Source organism: Rattus norvegicus, chromosome 2 (genome assembly GCF_036323735.1).
Source record: "Rattus norvegicus strain BN/NHsdMcwi chromosome 2, GRCr8, whole genome shotgun sequence".
NCBI classification, from domain to species: domain Eukaryota; kingdom Metazoa; phylum Chordata; class Mammalia; order Rodentia; family Muridae; genus Rattus; species Rattus norvegicus.
The window spans coordinates 127179549-127190186 of NC_086020.1; positions in this window are offsets into that span (position 1 = coordinate 127179549).

Here is a 10638-nt window from a genome sequence, read left to right on the forward strand (position 1 = left end):
TGATGGGGTGAGCTAATATTCAGTAAACCAAATAGATAATCACACAAAGGTCTCCTTTGATTATAAGTCTATGCCTCCACTTTGGGCTACTATGGGCAGCGATCAACCCTGTTTCAAAGAAATATCGGAAGCAACTTCATTCAAAACTAGCATGAAAGTGAAAGGCTTGATGAGTGATGGGCTTGGAGTAAAAAAGACACGGAGATTTCCCAGGAGCATCCCTTCCCTTAGCATTGGAATGGGGCAGTAGCACTGACCAGATACCTCAATGAGTGGAAACCTACCTTCTTGGGGGACAGTGGTCATTTAATTTATTTGGTGATTGTATTTGGTTGAAATTTCTCTTCCTGGTACAGTAATTAGCCTGAGTTCAAGTGTCTGCAGACATTTTGCAGCTGTCATTTTCCTCAGAAAATTTTGCAGATTTGAACATAGTTTCATCTCTCTGTGTATACAATTTTGAAACGTGTGTGTGTGTGTGTGTGTGTGTGTGTGTGTGTGTGTGTGTGTGGGTGGGTGTCCACACACTCTTGCACAGGAACATGTGAGACCAGAGGAGGATACCGGGTACACTGCTCTGTTAGCTCCTTCCTTATCTTTTGAGGTAGGGTTCCTTCTTGATCTTGGAATTAGACTGGCAGCCTGTAAGCTCTAGAATTCCTCCTATCTCTGTGCTGCCTGCTGTATCCCACTGTAATGCTATATTTATGGATGTATATACACACACAGACACAGTCACAGACACACACACAACCATATACATATATATACATATATATATATATGGTTTCTTTTCCTTTCTTGTTTTCTTTCTCTCTTCTATTTTCTTCTTTTCTTTTCTCCCTCCCTTCCTCCCCCTCCTTCCTCTCTGTCTCTGTCTCTGTCTCTTTCTGTGTGTTTCTCTGTGTCGCTGTGTTTCTGTGTCTCTGTGTCTGTCTCTCCATCTCCCTGTCTCTATCTCTCTGTCTCTGTGTCTGTCCATCTGCCTGCCTGCCTGTCTGTCTGTCTGTCTCCCTCTCTCTTCTTTTGTAAGTGCAGCAGCTGCTTGGAGATCTGACCTCAGTTCCCCATTCTCCCCCAGCAAGCACTCTCACACACAGATCCACCCAACTCTCCCTAAACAAGGTCTTTATTTTCCTGCTATGCTTTTGCTTTGACCATCTCTAACTCTACCTTTCTGCAGATGATACCTTCTTTCTGCTGCTGTCCTCTGAACAAGCAGAACATGACAATATCTTTTTAAAATGCAAGCTCTAGGACAAACTGCAAAAGTCTAGATTTGGAGAGGTAAATTCTATAGAAGGAATATATCTTAGCCTCTTTTGATAATAATATTTGTCTATCATGCTATTTATCTATCTATTAAGACATACTGGCTGTTTTATCAGCTACATCGACAATGTGATTATTTTGTGATAGTCCTTTTAAAAAGTAAGGTCTTGTAGCTGGTCTCTCATATTCTTGAAGTATTCAGTTGATTTTAGAATGATTCATTTGTCATATTTATTTCCATCAACTTACACATTGATGGATCTGCTGTTCTATACCTACATAAATGATTTAATTTGCTGTTAACAAATGGATCTGTTTTATGTTGGAATCATCTATTTATTTTAAAAATAGTCTATCTATTAACTAAAATGCCTTTTGTTACTTAATTAAATCACTGATTAAAAGTCAGGACAAGGCAGTGTAAAGAACGCCTTCAGCTAGTATCCTTCCTAGAGTCAATGACAAATTATTTCACTGCTTTGCTTAAATCCTTTAAAGTCCACTCTTACCCAGTAGTTGTATTTCCTATGAATTATGGGAAATCTGTTACATTTATTTCTGTAATTCATTGTGCTTAGATTATTCATCTTTACTAACATGTGGATTTTGTTATAAAACATGTACAATTGGCACAGTCTGTTCTCCATGGATCCATTGTAGGTGCTAGAAATTATTGCTTTATCTGAAAGCATACCACAACAAAACATTAAAAATTATTCTCAAATTATGCAAGAGATGATTATAAAATTTGAGAAGGCAGGGGCACAGGCACTTAGCATCTAGGACCACGAATACTTGAATACTCATGAAGGGTCCAATACTAATTCTCTTTGCCAGCACAGGATAACATGCACCTTGTAACAATATGATTGGTTGTGGTAGAGTCTCACTTGTTGAATTTTCTTGGAAGGTCATTTCTAAGGGCAAATTTAACAAAAGTATGAGTAGGATACAGAACAAAGGTTGACAGAGCATAAAATATTGTGACTTCCGGACTTCAGTTTCTTACTTATCAAAATTGAGCACTTTAGAAAATATTTTTGTTTTTCTGATTCTTCTCTTCTTGTCTAGATATTGCCACTAGCCATTTCACAATGGAACATGGGAGTCCTTCTATCTATTCTGCAGTGTATTTCATTTGTGCTGGGTGACATAAAGGTAATTTTCAATAAGCAGGGATTCTGCTGTTGTTTCTGTGTTTGCTTTGAGCTATGGTACCAGCTTGTCTATCCTTTCAACTTGAGTACCACTTTCCTTAATGAAGAAATGGAAGCAAGATAGAGTTTGAGCAGCTCTTCTTTCTCTCTGCCTCTGCTTCCCATTCTGTCACAGGCTCAGACTCTGGACTGTGCCTTTCCCTAAGCTGTTTGCTGAAGCAAATTTTTCTTGTTCTTTACCTCTGTCCAGGGCAGAGCTACGTGCTTTGTGTGTAGCATTCTTGCCAAATCTCAAAGCTTCACGTTGGCTCAATTTTGCTATCCTTGTTTGAAAAATGTAGAAAATTTAAGCCAGGAAAATTTGATAAATTTTTCCAAGAAGCAGCAGAATTCAGACCAAGAATCTGCACTGTCTGTGTTAAAATTTCTCCTTTGAGCAAGTTTTCCTGTGATGTTATTTTTGAAAGCTTAGCACTGTATTCTGAAGTATACAGCATTTTCCATGAATCCTAATTCTATTCTTCTCCCACTAGATTGGTGATACTCGATTTGTCTGGTTTGGGTTTCAGCTCTCCTTCTTCCTTTTGTCATATCTTTAGAAATTCCAAGTTGTGTTGGTCTAGCTATAGCTATGCTTTTGTTTGTGTTTTGTTTTCTTTGTTTTTTCCTATAGCCATCCTTAGACACTGTACATTCAGGATGGTTTTAGAAACTAGTTACTCCATATTAGTTATATTTCTACCCTGTATGAGTTGATAACTTTTGCGAATGGGTTTGGGGCATCAAAGCATGTCTGCATTCAGATGGAGTAGATCTCTCCTCAGCCCTTCTCACAGTTCATACATGGACTAGGGCAAAAGTGTGAGAAGCTGTGTCTGCACGCCTATGACCAGAGTGCACAGCACATTCACATTGTGACATGTAGCAGAAGATACAGATGTGTGCTGCCTTGCAAGGTCAGCATCTCCAGCATGTTAGAGGAGTTAGCAGAGGCTGGTTAAGTGAACTGATGGTTATCTGACTATCTCTCAGCTAATGGTGTATCATAGAGGACAGAGTGGCCAGAAGCAGGTGAGAAAATATTAGTTTTGGATCAGCATCAGGATGATTACCCTGCTATTTCCAGATTTACCTGATAACTTTGCATAGGCAGAATTCAGGTTTCCTTGGACTATAACACCAATATAAGCTGAAAAAAAATCCCTTTTAAGGATATACAACTCTCAAAATTATGTTTTTATGTATGTATCAGTTTACTAATGGAAGAACATAATCCTATAGGTATTATCTAACTTTAATATGTTTGTATTTAGAGGTTTTGATGTTGTACTTGTTAAAAGTATCAACCACTGCACCAGTGGGAGGAGAGGCCCTTGGTCTTCTGAAGGTTCAATGCCCCAGTATAGGGGAATGCCAGGGCGGTGTGGTGGGAGTGGGTGGGTGGGTGGGGGAGCACCCTCATAAAAGCAGAGGGTGGGGGATGGGATAGGGGATGTGCAGAGAGGAAACCAGGAAAGGGGATTACACTTCAAATGTAAATAAATAAAATATCCAATAAAAAAGTATCAACTGTTGGGATAAAAATACACAATATTCCAGCATCATTTGGATAGCAACTCTCTGGAAACGTAATATAATTAGAAGTAGACTTTAAAAAAACTGAAATGGGTAGCACTTTGATTTTTGTGTATTAAGAGTATGGTATGTGGGCTCATATTTTGTCCCATTCTACAGATATATGATTTAAGCCATGAAGGCAGGCCTGGTACGGTGCTTCAGCATGGACAGGCATATTGCACTGGACATCAGGCAGCGTCATGTTACCTGTTTCACACTGTTGTGTTGAGGAACACATAAAGCATCTTCACAGATGGTAGGACTATAAAGACGTCTGCTATCTAACATTTGGCATTGGCCCCTGTGCCCTCATGGTTGCCACTATAGTCTTTCTCAGAGCTTACATCCAATGTCTGCAAATCCCCTGCTCTGATGGAATTCAGCCGAGGGCATCATCTTCACAGCCAGGTATAGCTAGGCAGCTGCTAAGGAGCTCCTCACTGAAAGCCTGCATCTCCTATGTAAATCAGCACATCTTGTTCATTAACACAGCTTGGGATAATCAGGCCACAGAGCCAAGAGCATGTTGGAGGAGGTCCAGACAGCTCCAAGCCCAGCTAGATGGAGACAGATTGGGATACGTCTGGAAACCAGAGTCTGCTTGCTAAATACTACCAGGTATCCCCGCAATCACTGATTAGAAAAAGAGTAAATGTATGTGAAGCATCCCCCCAGCTCCAAAGAATTCTCAGATGAGTCCAGACAGGTAAACTCTCCTCGGGCTTTATACTGGTCTCAGGAGCATTTTCAAGTAACCAATACTGCATGCAATTCATTCGCCCTCACCTCTGTTCTTCTGAATGACACTGCTTGGCAGGAGGTTTTGCCATGTTCAGAGGGTTCAGGGCCTGAGTGGGTTGCAGGCTGCCTCAGTGGAGATTTATCTTGTAGAATAATTCATTGAGCCATATGTTCCAATGAATATATACAGAACATTGTAAATACATTCACGGAGTTTCTCATTTGCTACTAGAGGGAACGCATTTCATGCTATCCGGCAGAGCGCTTGACTGCAGATGTTAGAAAATATTTTGCTTTAAGTTTTGTTCTGACTGTTCCCTCTGGTATGATTTACCTGGTTTTTATTTTCTGCTAACGTCTGAGCTCTGGGTGGGTATTTCATTTAGAAATGCCATGAGCCCCCTGGGGGATTCTTGGCCTGATTATTTTCCCAGAATAATCTCTCCTGGCATTTGCCTAGCGTAGCAGAGTGAGGATGTCTCATATGCCACCTGTTTAGGCACTTGCTCCTATGAGATGTAGAAAAGCATTGGTTATATTCCTGAATCCCAACAGCATAGTAAGTGGCTGTCTTTTTAAATTTACTTTAATTGAGGTCTTTGATAGAGATCTGGTTTTGTTCAGACAGTCCAGGCCACATTGTCATTCTGTCTCTATCTTTAGGACAACCCTGTGGCCATTGTCTCTGAGGTCAATATCATCCCTTAGCTATACTCAACCCAGTATCAGCTGAAATTATCCAGTGTTTAAGCTTTTATGAGAGACCAGGAGAATCAGTTTCAGTTAATGGGAGCATAGACATTATAAATTAGTTTGTCTTTGATAGAATTCATAGTTTGTGGGTAAATAAAGCAAAACAGTCTAGATCTGGGAGATTTCAAGGTAATAAAGGGGCTAAAAAATAATTGTATTTGCTGTGTAGTTTTGGAGTACTCAGAATCAGACAGATCCTGAAGGTGTTCTGTGAACGCCACTTCCTATTTCTTTACCATGTGCGTTAGCGTTAGGTGTCAGATCATGACTTTGGGTGTCACATTTTTAAATCCTTGAAGGATGCACAACCATTCACATTAGTCAGTTGACTCTGTAACCTAATATCAGCCCATGGCATTTGCGAAGAGTTCTCTACTCCAGCTACAGTGAGATAAACAGAGTACGATGAGAGGAAAGAACAACAGGCAGGCAACTTCTGTCTTCTTTTTTCTTCTTAGTGGGAGTCTCTGAGATGTTGCATGTCTACAGATGCCAAGAGCCACCACTGCTGTGGAGATGATTGGATTATTATTCTAAGTAAAGACCATGGCTGTGGAGCCTAAGTTGACTGTGGTTGGAAGAATAATGGTTGTTTATATTAGAAATCTATCTCCACCACCTATATTTGAATATTCCTACCTGACCTCAACCTACAATCATGTACGAAAATCTCAAAAACAGAATTAGGGTCTAGACTTCTCTCAAGAAGCTATCAGTGTTATGTTCTCAGTGCAGATTATAAGATATACATTTAAAAATTTTTACTCTTCCTTCCTTCCCTCAACTGCTAATAGAGAAACATTTCCTTTGATTCCTGTGTCTCCTGTAGTGATACGTTAATAATCCAGGGGAAAAGCAAGATTTTGGCTGACTCTGATTGTGTAAAAGGAGCTGGTGGTGACAGCCAACACAGCTGCTACCAAAACAAAACACAGGCTGTTGTCAGGAGGACAGCTGTTGGCTGTGGGAGTGTTTAAGTACTTGGGCCCAGAGTGCCCTGCAGTAACTGTACAGAAATATTGGAAACACTCCAAATTTAAGATGCCATAGTTGTGACAGTCATGATGGCTCGTGTCTTCTTTTATCTAAAGCCATTTTATCTTTCCAAATTCATGTCCTTTCTGAAAGCAAAAGCAGGAAAGAATGTGCCTTCCAGAAAACCAAGTTCAAAATGGTGCCTGCCCCCTGATATGATTGTCTGTAAAGTTAAGTTGCAACTAACAACCCAAGATCAGAACTTGGATCTCCTTTTGTGATCCTCCAGCACTTCAACCTGTTTGTATCTATTTAACCTGATATTCAATGTGCTTTCAACTCCACTTTGTAGTGGCCCAGTGCTTAGCAGAGTAAAAAACAACATGTCAAAACCAGAGTTGAGGTGGTTTTCAACTTAGAATCCCATAAACAGTTAGTAAAGCAATATTATATTATTAAATAAGAAAACTGTTTATTTGTTATGGATATGGCCTTAGTTGTTAGAGGCAGCACTTTGTCCTATTATCTCTTGCCAGTCTGCTCACCACTGTGTAACCATGTCTTCTTTTCAACTTCTGGCAATCTTCCTGCCTCTGCCTCCCTAATTTTGGGATATTACTCTTGTGCGTCACTGATATATGGCTTAAGAAATTACATTTTCATGTAGGAGCATATTGCACTGAAGCCAGATGCCTGACAAGAAAGGGACTTCACATTTCACAGTTTGGGAGGTTCCAAGTCTAACAATTCAGTGAAGGTTGTTAAGGGCAGCCCCCTTGACTCTATCAGCTCATGCTGGTATGTGGTTGGTGTCTATGCAAGAGTGTGCTGGAAGCAAGCAATCGATAACATCTCAAACCTGAATCACAAAAGGGATGGAAATATTGGGGTTCTCCTGTGCTCTTCAAGGTATGTTGTCAATGAACTTTACTCCAGGGTAGGCTTTAACTCATAAAGAGCCATAGGAACCTCCTTTTACCACCACTGTTACTTAGTAATCTTAGTAGTGAGCTCAAATAAGATCTAAACTGCTTTAGTATTTGTGACACACACTTATGATTTGATAGGCAATATCAGCAGCTTGTCTATGCTAAAATAGAGTGATTGGAAGCTCCTAAATTTGGTTTCCCACCCCTTTATCATTAGCTTGTAAATGAAAGCTTCAAATAAATGTTTTGTCCTGATTCTACATCATTCTTTACTTTCTTGTTGCATCCAAAGCTAAAATGGATCAAGTCTTTTGCATGTTGCGCTGATCTCCTTGTGTAATAGAGTTCTTCGCTAATTGAGAATAATTTTTAGTTTATTTGCATGCAGTTGGTTAATGCTTAGTCTGTAGGATGCAGCGACTTTCCTGCAGTAGCTATTTCTGTGTCTATTTGTTGCCACACATAATTTCACAATGCTGGAGCGACAGTTCATTATGTGCTCTTCAAAATACATGCAAATGCGTCCAGAAAAGAATGTTTTCTGCAGCTGTGGTGGGAGGAATTTTTTTTGAAGCCTCCCTGATGTTAGTAGAGAATAAGAGTAACTTCTGATTAGATTCCTACCTGGGAGATTTTACTTCATTACTCAGGAGACCTGTGACTCTGATTGTTTCCATAATCTACATCACACCACCTCTGTGAGTAGGACTTTAAGAGACTGTTGCATCTTCAGAGTTTCAGTTCTTCATCTGTGTTGTATATACATTTTTAAAGCACTAATGTGGAGCCCAACAAGTTCTTAAAGAATTAAAAACTAAAGAGCATGGAGTCTATAGAGAGGAATTATAATTCCATGAGCTATATGTAGTAAAATCTCATAGGAGGTGAGTGTGGAATATAATTGTTAGATTATTATTAATCTGTCCTAGCTGAACTATGTGCTTGACAGAAATGTAAAGAAAAAATGGTTGGATGCTGGACGCTTGTGTCACGATGACCTTGACTTTGAACTTCATCGCATAATTTGGGGAACTCATTTGGTGTGGTATAAGTGGTGAATTGGAACAAGGGATGGTTGACAAGCTGTCTTTCTTCTCAGAGACGTAATGAGTTAGCAGTGTGTGTAACGCAGCAGAGAATTAACAGAGTTGGGAATGAAAACAGAGAGGAGGAGCATGAATGGGATGAGGGGCTGCTCATTTGAGCAGTTCATGGGTTTGATGGTTAAGCATAGGGCATTGAGCACAGAGTTAGGTCTCCTTGTTTGTTCAGTACCTCAATAAGTGATGGGTCAGTAAGTCAGAATATATGGAACATGACCCCAAATAGGATGACCTTATGAGTTTAAAAGGGAATATTGCTGCTGATTTCATTGGTATTTAAAAATTTGTTTCATACTGCATGTGGTTTTAAAGTGAAGAGGATTCCGTTTGACTTACTACTAGGACCAGTTTATTTTGTTTTATGTGAATCATGTTGCTTTAGACAAACTTCTCAAGTATTTATCCAACATAATCATATAGAACTGGGGTATATTTAACTGTTGCACTTGAAGAATTAAACATAATGTTCAGTTTTGTCAAATAAGAACAATCTTGAAAATTGAAAAGAATGATTAAGTATAACAGTGATATTTTATTCTGTATGCTAATTTAATTCCCCCAAATTGTTGATAAAACATGGGATAGATTTTTTTTTAAATAGCATTCCAGGTATTCAGAAATCAGTGTTTACTTAAAGCATAATTTACACCATGTTTAGTGACAAAAGCATTGCTGAGCTTTGTTTAAGGGACTAATCTGACAATGTGTACATTTTATTTCAATAAAGGTAGGCTCAGAAGACATGGTTCTTTATTTGTTTTATATGTGTATAGGTGTTTTGTCTGCATATAGTATATGTACTGTGTGTACACAGAGCCCATGGAGGCCATAAGACTCCCGTGGAACTGGAGTTACAGATGGTGGTGAACTGCCCTGTGGGTGCTAAATGGTTTGAACCTGGGTCCTCTGGAAGAGCAGCTAGTGCTCTTAGCCACTGAGCCATCCCTCCAGCTTGACATGGTTTTTAAAAAAAATTTTTTATAAAATAGCTGATTTTGCAAAGCTACTTATTATAGAACTAAAATTCCCTTTCAAAAAATCCAATTCAACAACTAGCATTAAATACAAGCCAGACATACATTTCTGTATTTATCAACTGAACTAAACGTAGACAGGAGGCATCACAACACAGTGAAAACTAAACAGAAAAACAAGCGGAACCTTCCTTTTCCCAAATCTTTACTTATCCTTTTTAAAACTTAAAAAAAGAATTGCCAAGCACTTGGAAGTTAATGCTTTGACTCACTTTACTCTTTAAGCAAGTGTCTTTGAGATGAACATTTGTGCTGAGAGTCAAAACCAAGTCCAGCATTGATATGTGGTACCTTACGCAAGTGCTATGCCACTGCAGTCCATGTGCGAGATGTCTGCTCTTGTGTCTTGGCATATGCTTATACTTAGGTGCGGATCTAAGTTAACAACCTTAGTGAAGTTCTGATTGCCCCTGAGAGGAATCACTGATAACTGTGTATGTAACTATCTCTAAAATGGCTGTAAGCTGGTTATTCATATTGTATTGGTTGCTTTTCTTCTGCTGCTGTGATAAAATAATCTGACAAAAGCAGCTTAAGGGAGAAAGGTTTTACTGTGGTTCAGAGTTCAAGGTACAGTCCATCATGGTGATGAAGTCAATGTGTCAAGGTCTTGATGTAGCACACCAGAGCCAGAAGCAGAGAGTGATCCTTGACTGCATGCTGCTTCTGAGCTCTCTTCCTTCACTTAGTCAGGATCCCAGCTTAGGGACAGCACCACCCACAGTGGGTAGCCTCCCCACTCCCATTAGAGCAATCAACATAAGGCCTTAGGGCATTCCCAGAGGCCTGTTTCCTGGATGATTCTAGGTTCTATCAAGTTAACCCTGAATACTGACCATCACATACCCTGTGGCTTGAGAGATTGAAGTTGATGATAGTGTTATTCTCCCTTCTGAGGACTCACATTCTTAAGTGTTTCTTCTTAGCTTGTACATCTAAACCACTATGGAAGTAGAAAGCTAGAAGTTCTAAAAAGATCTGTTCTCTACACGAGTCAATCTGTGATTATACACAAAGGCTATCATGGGCTTTGTGTATAGGCTCTTGTAAGAAAAGA